Raw genomic sequence first — 9,292 nt, forward strand, 5'->3', positions numbered from 1 at the left:
GATCCACATGATCAATCATCAAGCTCATCATCACTATTAGAAATGGAATCATTAGCAAGAGCTACCAAAACACCATCTTGCTCAGAGTCTAGACACCTCAAACCCCTTAGGGACATTCACAACCTTAGTAGTAGTAGTAGGCCTAGTAGAAGCACGAGTTGGTTGATTTACTTGACTAGTGCATGCATGTGCCATGCTTGGTGCTTCACTTCCTTTAGCACCTAGTCCGATTCCGAGATATGGATTGGGATCAAACCTTTCCTCATCCCTAACTCCATGGCATTAATATTAAAAGCAACATCAAACTCTATTGGTTGAGACTCTTCTATCCTTTTTGAACTTGGATCAATATCATGTTTTTTGTTATGCAATTGGTGGCATCTTAATCAGAGGTTGTATTGCATGAGGATGAAGTCATTTAATTGGTTTTGTTCCAACGGGTTTTTCTTCTTTGCGTGAATTTGCTAAAAAATAGACCAATTATAGTTACATCTAAAAGCACTGCAAGTTTGGTTGCGGACTCTAAATGCAAACTTTTGCAATTGAGGACATGCAATGACTCACCAATGTGTTGCAAAGACAAAGACTAAAGTTAGTTTAACAAATTAGATTGAGTTTGGCTAAAAAATCAAAATATTTACAATTTTAATTTTAAATAATTCAACTTTAAAAAAACTTTGGAATTTCTTACCCAAGTGGTCCACATCTCTTGCAATCTTTGCTCTGTTTTTGCCAAAGGTACATGTGGCCCTACCGAAAGCACTAATCTATTGATGTATTTCTAATTGCTCAGATTTTATTAGGGACCATGCTCTCCAAGCACTTGTACAACCCATCTTTCACCTCCCCAATTTGATCTTCTCCTAATTGAGCTTTGTAATTATACCTTGGGTTCAAGAAATACCCAACTACATGTATAGGTTTATGGGGTTGATTGTCCATCTATTATCAATGATCTCCAAATATAGCCATACTTATTTTATCTTTGTAGGCTACCCATATATGCTCATTTTCTTGGGCCATAGCTTCATAGATGTAATCCATGGCCAAATTTTCTCCCTTCCACTAGTTGCAACACCTTTACAAGGGGCTCGCTAATTTTCACCATCTTCAATGCTTTTTTTTCTAGAAAATGTTGTCAAATGATTTCTTTTTGGTGTCTTTTCCATGTTGTCTACGAGCCCATCGAGATACATTCCAATCATCATTCATTTCCTACAAGTTTTGTGATTGGGAATTAAGATATTGCAACGTGAGGAAGTGCGTTGCAAATCTCGTGATTGTAGGCTTAACAATTTCTTTGCCCCCGATGTTTTTCCTCGTTAGGCTCAATACTCATAAGTGGTTGTCGATGTATTTTGTGATACATTTGCATGCTCTATAGTGTTTTTTATTCAATCCACTTTGCTTTTGTGCTTTAGCATGAAGTCCATGCAATGTGCATCACATGTTGTCCATGCAATGTGCATCACATGTTGTCCAAAATATGGCCTTATATTTTGACTTTAACATTTTACCAATGGAAACATATGTCAAGACATTATTTGTGATAATCTAAACAACATTTTGCTCCCCCACTTTCTTAACCATCTCATCCAAAAACTCCAATAATATATTTGCATCTTTCACCCTATCAAATGCATCCACTAATTTTGAAAATAGGGTTCCTTAAGGACAAGAGATGAGGAAATATATGATAGTACAACTCTTTTCATTAGTCCATCCATTTGACATGATCAAACAACTTATGTTGGCCTATGACATTGTAAACTCCAAATATTCCTATATGGACATAACCTCTTTTTGCAAAAGAGATCCCCTTAAGTCATGCATACTAGGGCCTTTGAAGCCCTTTCCTATAACAATAATAAAGTCCCACATAACTTGGTAATTGTTGGAAATATTGAGAGGGAGGTGAATCAATATTTCACTTACAATTAGTTTATCTTTAAATTTTTTGAGCAAGAACAATAAAAATAGCAATCAACACATCACAAGAATAATACATAACAATTTTAGGTGCGGTGTTGAAACTTAGGTAGATGATAGAATTTCTTATCATGGTAATTACTTTTAATTGATATGCATTATTTTCTTAATATTACTTGTTTAGTTATGTCATCAAGCAATTACACATTATCAAAAATATAGAGAATATAATGCACAAGAGACAAGAGACACTAGAAATTAGGCTCCAAGCCAGGGCAAAATCCCACAACAGGGAAAACCCAACAACAATCCTTCTCTTATAAAATCATATCAAAATGAGGTATCCAAGACCAAGGCTAGAATTGCTACCAAAAACTCCAAGTCACCTCCAAAGTCAAAGTCAAAGTAGGTTAAACTGGTCATCTTCTTGAAATTTCACTCTTGAAATTTCGGGCCTGCAACAAGCTTTGAAATATGGCCTTGTAAGTAGTTCTGAAATTCGACCTTCTCTCTCTGAAATTCTTCCACATGTGCGAGCTCTTTTGCTCCTTATTCCTTGCTCTATTACTCCTTCGTTGGGTGTAGAAGATGTATATGATGATGATCCCAAAGTGATCAAATTGTTTTCTATGTATATCTATCTAGGAGGTCGAATAGGTGCCTCATGGAGGCCCAGAGCAACTTGTTCCCAAGGAGGTTCGACTTGACAATTTTTGGTGGACTTCGACTCAATAAAATTCAAAATTTGTTTTTCTTACAGATGTCCAAATGGGACATGAATCAAGTACATTTTATTTGACTCATAATAAATTCTTTTTGACTCTATAAGCATGAAGAACATGCTTTGACCAAAAATAAATATAATAAATACATCAATGATTGTTTTACATTACATAATGAAAACCAACACTTACATTTTCAACGCTCCCTCTTAACAAGGGATGTATTCATAATGACTCAAGAGGATATTCTCAAGTTGAAATATTCGTATAAGAAAGGATATGGATTGATAAGCATCAATAATGATTTACATCATCATAGCCAACATTGTCAAAATAATAACGCCTTGACAAGTAAGCTCTATCTCTCTACTAGATCAGAGCACAATGTTGGGAGGCATAAATTTGGACACCATTGCCTCTCAAGGCAAATATCCAACCCAAGTGTTCACAAAGGTATGCCCTCACAAGACCATTTCCTAATCCACTGTCACAATACTCGACACTAGGAAATGTTGGTCCTCGAGACTATTCTTATCTTAGATCAATGTAATTTACTTACGATGGTTAGTATTGGTCACAATACAGATCTTTAAAGAATATTTGTCCCAGATGCTTATCCAATACACCATTCTCCCTACCAGTATTCATGCACTAGGCTTACGGTTGTTAGTCCTGACCATAGTATGTGACATATGGAGAATACGGATCCACCCTCACTCCTTCTCAATAAGGGAGGAGATATCCACAAGCCTAAGCTTGTCTTAAAAAATACTCATCCTTTTCCATGAAAAGGAACTTCATCAATGCATCGGCTACATGTTCTTCCGTGGAGATCTGTTGTAGCTTCTCGTCTCCTATATGCATCATACTCTCGAATCATAAAGCACTTCGACCTTCCCGGTTCTCTGAAAATCTTCATGCAACGTTGATCAATATCATAATTGAATCCAACATGTCATCAAGTTCATCAAACACCTTATGGAGCCAAACTTCTTCATAGTTGATTGTACCAATCACCACATCTTCTATCTCTGCAATCAACATAATTTTTCTTCATATTTTTCGAGGAAACCATACCGAATCCTTCATGCCAACTTCTACTTCTAGCTCCCTCTGAAGTCAATATTACTTCCTTTAGCTCATGAATCCTTCTTTATCAAAGTACGAGGTTTTCTCTAATCACGAGTCTTCTTCAAAATCTTGGAGTAACTCTTCTAACTGAGGAAATCAGTGTTCACTTGATCCTCTCCCTCTTACTAGGAGAACCTTCAAAATGCTCTCTTTTTCTGCAATCACATTATTTCATCTTTGTGCTTTCATTCTTTCCATTCGTTCATTTGCTTTTCAAGTCTTGGGCAATTCTTATAATTGATCTGCAGACTTTATTAGAAGCCTATGAAAGAACAAATATAATTGAACAAAGTACAAAGACAATAGCAACAATATTAAACAAGGGGAGGAGATGTAGAGTACTTATCTTTTGAGAAAGGTCAACTTCTTCTTAATCTTGGAATTGTTTATCAACCTTGTTCTCATATTAGCATGATGTCATTTCTGTCATCTTCAAGAGCTAGATCTTTCTTCTTTCAACGTAAATGATTAGTTACGTTTTTGTACCTAGAGTTTTCTAATTCAAACCTTTGTTATGGTTTTCAAACCCTAGATTCTCCAAAGTCTTCAAGATTTGCCATTTAAGAATTGCAAATTCTACAAGCATACTAATGAGTTAGTTGCAAACCCTAGAAATGTCACTAACAAGCTCTCTATATGTGAGATGGAATTCATTTCAAAATCCTAGTATTTATATGCAAAGAAATATTTCAAATGCGTAACGTATTAATGATCTCTAAAATATCTCTACACGGGCCCCTTTTTATAATGATGCATTGCCATCTTTCAAGAGATCATTAGATCATTATCTCTACATTATATGTACTACAATTGATTGCAAATGAATAAAGTTCATATGCGCCTTTTTCAGCCTTACCTCATCCATCCTTGCAGAGATTTGATCCCTTGAATTTTCCTTCAGTTGACATGTGTCATCTTTCTCCAATAGAGATTCTTTAGACTTCACAAAGATTTCTTTGAGTTGCTAACAATGTAATTTGTTTTGGTTCACATAGTTTGCACATACATCATTTATAGACCTGTATGTTTTAGTCTTTCCACAGTCTTCAAAGTGCTTAACAAGATCAACTTCAAAGGTCAACCTATATCCTTAGGTCTTCAAACTTTTGTCCTTCGCATATGTCAAGGAGTAATGTTCCACAAATCAATGAGTTCACATATAATCTCATATGTTGTATATTGTCGCAGTATTTTCATAATATAAAGCCATAGAACTTGGATAAATTCATCATTTTTACTTGACAACTCATAAAGTTTTGGATGACTTGTATAATTTGGATCCTTGGTCAAGTTCTATTGTTATTTGGGGTCATCATTGATGCCTTCAAGGAGATACCTTTCAAGCTCAATCTAGTTACAAATTCGGATGTTATACATGGTCTTTTTCTCAAGCTTAACCTTCGCAATAGTCTCTTATATTGCTCAAACTTTCATGGAATTCAGATGCTTTCTATTGATCTGTCATTGAGGTAATCAAATTGATTATATCCTTCGGATGATGGAGATTCCCTTTAGGTAGGGATGATCTGAACCAATGTACAAGTTCTTACATTGGTGATTCAAACCTTCCTCCAAGAAATGATCCTCATAATGCTATAGGATTATGTTTATGCATAGGGTACACCTTTATTTTTATTGAGATGATTTTTATATTAAAAAGACTTCTTTTTTTGACTGGATGATGTTCAAAAACAATGTCTATCCAATGTATTTCATTTACACAATGGCATCCTTCTTTTTCCTTTTCTTCACCTTCAATCTACCTTCTTGTCTTCTTATAAATGTATTCTCAATCATAAGATGATTTAGACTATAGAGATCATATACTACAAAGGTCATGATGTCATAGATAGCTTGAACTCCATTAGTTTCACATATTAGTATTTGTTTAAATCATAGTGAGAAACTCCGGTGTCTCATAGAAGTTTAGATTCTTCACAAAGGTGCCATTTCAAAGGTACTACAATCTGGATCTATGTTTCCATAGGAACTTGTATCATAGAGATATTTTACCATAGAATCTTGCATCACATAGAGTTATAATGCTCACACTTCAGAGGTAGAATATGTCATAGAACTTTGCATCAATATGTGGCTCTAAAACTCGCTCTCAAGTTTCAGAAAAATATCAAATATTTTGTGTTTTGTCTAAGGTTACCATAAAGTCGGATAGGAGTCACAAACCTTGATCAAGCCACCACAGAGATTCAGATATGTGTTGTAGACTTTGGTAAATGCCACAGAACCTCGTTCAAGTCACCAAAGGATTCGAACTTATGCTTTAGACATGCTGCTTTGATCTTCCTTAGCTTTGATACCATGTTGAAATTATAGTAGATGATAGAATTTCTTATCACGGTAATTACTTGTGGTTGATATGCATTCTTTTCTTAGTATTAACATGTTTAGTTATGTCATCAAGCAATTACACATTAGCAAAAATAGAGAACATAATGCACAAGAGACAAGAGACACTAGAAATTAGGCTCTAAGCCAAGGCAAAACCCCACAAGGGGAAAACCCAACAACAATATTTTCTTATAGAATTAGACAAAATGAGGTATCCAAGGCCAAGACTAGAATTGCCACCAAAAACTCCAAGTCTAGCCCTCCTGCAAGTCACCTCCAAAGTCAAAGTCAACATAGGTCAAACTGGTCACCTTCCTGAAATTTTAGGCTTGCAACAAGCTCTGAAATTTGACCTTGTAACTAGTTCAAAAATTCGACCTTCTCTCTTTGGAATTCTTCCACATGTGCGAGCTATTTCTCTCCTTATTGCTTGGTCTATTACTCTATTAGGTGCAGAAGATGTATATGATGATGATAAGTGAGTGTCTCCCAAAGTGATCGAATTATCTTCTATGTGTGTGTGTGTGTGTGTGTGAGTTCAGGAGGTTGAATAGGTGGCTCTTGGAGGCCCAGGTCAACTTGTTCCCAAGGAGGGCCAACTTGACAATTTTTGGTGAACTTTGACTCAATAAAATTCAAAATTGATTTTTCTTACAAATGTCCAAATGGGACATGACTCAAGTACATTTTCTTTGGCTCATAATATACTTTTTTTTTTTACTTTTTTTTTTTGACTCTATAAGCATGAAGAACATGCTTTAACCAAAAATAAATATAATAATGGATATAATAAATACATCAATGATTGTTTTACATTACATTATGAAGACCGACACTAGTTACATTTTCAACATCCGAGAGAAAATACACCAAACGTTTCTAATAATTTATGAGTACAAAAAATATGCTTAAGCTCCAACTGAAAAGGGAAACCCCAACTCCCTAGTACTCTAGAAAAGTGTTCAATTTACCAGCTTCAATTGGAATGATGCTCTAATGCCCTGGTTTTATCAGCTGCCACTAATAGATTGCTCCAACACCCTACAAACTCCAACTTTCCCTAGCACCACCCTGCCACCTTGAAGTGTTTTTAGGCTACAACCTAAAGGAGACTTCAACCTCATGCCTTACACCACACTACCACCCTAGAAATGATAATGAAAAAAAAACCAATTGTGGGCTCTCGTACGAGGGATAATGATCCACTTACAAGGATATCAAAATGTTGCAAAACTATATGACAATGAAACCCTTACTACAAAACCACATAGCTGCAAAATGATATGACAATGAAACCCTTATTGCTGCAGAATGATAATGAAATTCTTACTGCAAAACCATACTATTGACAGTGAAACCCTTACTATTGCAAAATTATAATTTGAATCTTACTTGAACGTCTGATGGCCTTAAATATGTGCTTTGATTGTGACAAATTCTAAATCCCTCAAGTAGTAAATCAACCCTTAACTAAATAGTCCTCACACCATAGAAACAAGATGAATATTTATATCAAGTTTGTACAACTCTGAAATAAACCCTTGAAGAATCGTTTCGCTACAAGCTTCACATAACTTCAGATTATAGACTTGTACACTTGACAAATTACCAAAGAGCTAAGCTTGTCAATTGTGTCTAGTTCGTTCTTTTGGACATAAAGAACAAGCTTAACTAAACAGTGGCATAAACCCTTCAATAATTCGATCTAGATTATAGTATTAAGATGGTGTGTTTCAAGAGTTGAGCAAAATCTAAGTCTCAATATAATCCCTCACTAGATTAGACGTCACAAAAGTTTTAACAGTCAAAAGATTATAGATCAACGCACCTTGACAAAAGGAATAAATCAGAGTTTTATATAATAAAAAAATGTGTTAATGAAACCTTCAGATATGTGTCATGGTGATGTTAAAAACATCACTAGGGATGCCTCAGATCTCCGTTGGTTTTAACGAGGCCAAACTATTCCACGACTTTGGATATACACCTTGGAAGACTCCAATGATGCTTCATATTTGTAAGTCGAAAAAGACTCAGGTCTTTGCTCATAATTTCCACGTTTTAGACCTCGTTAGACAAGGTCACAAGCATATATATAGTGCCAAAGGAATTTTAAAAGATCTGCATCTATAATTCTTCTTCTGAATCAATCTTCAAAGGGGCTGAAAGGAAATAAAATCGGTATTGAATAACTTCAAATCCATGTTAACCATGGAAAGAATACTTAAGCTAACCAAGCGAAGTCTTCAACAAATATTAGAGGATTTTTGTCATAGCAAGAGGCTGAAAGTTGTAGATGGAGTAAATCCCTTGACACATACAACAACTTCAGACATGCATATGGAATTGATCCTTCAACAACATATGGATTACCTCATAACCACATATAAATGACCAACGAAACCCTTACCAAATCATAACTCAAGAAGATAAACCACAAGCCCATAAACCCTTTCAAAATTTACCTCCTCGTCGGATCTTCAAGATCTTCAAAACTCCTCAAGGACAAATTTTATGTCAGAGAGAATAGTGAATCTTCTTGTGTGCTTTGGAGGATAGATTCAAATTATATTTATAAAGGTTTAAATTCTTTTGAAGAGGCAGTTCGACTTCTCATGGAGGGAAGATAAAATTCAAATTTTAATTTTGTTGGAGCCAAAAACCCCACACAAAATGAGGTTGACCTTAACATTTGATATTAATTAAATTTTAATGTACTCAATGAAATAATTAAGCCACAAAATATTTAATTTGACTTTTAATGAGAAGTCATTTTGAACTCATGAGTTGCTAATTAATAATAAACGACCACATCATCTAGCTCATGGGGATATTGACCCCAAGAAGGGGGTTTCATCTTTGAACAAGCATATCTCTCAAACCACAAGGACCCTCATGACGTGCCACATACTGTCGGAATCGACAAGTTGAGGATAATCCAATAAAGGTGATTGTGTCCATAAAGACCTTAAATTTCTTTGTCATATTTGTTATAAAAGGCAGGGCATCTCCTAGTGTTGTTTGGGTTGACATCAGTGACAACCATATTTCAACAATCTCCCTCTTTGTGATTGATGGCAACACATGTACTCCCCCTGTGATCATTACTCTCCCTGAAGCCATGCCTTCTATCTCCTTGACCTATTTCTCTCCCCCTTTGA

This window comes from Pinus tabuliformis, chromosome Q (assembly GCF_031772625.1).
Source record: "Pinus tabuliformis cultivar Carrire ecotype Pingquan chromosome Q, CPIR1, whole genome shotgun sequence".
Taxonomy (NCBI): domain Eukaryota; kingdom Viridiplantae; phylum Streptophyta; class Pinopsida; order Pinales; family Pinaceae; genus Pinus; species Pinus tabuliformis.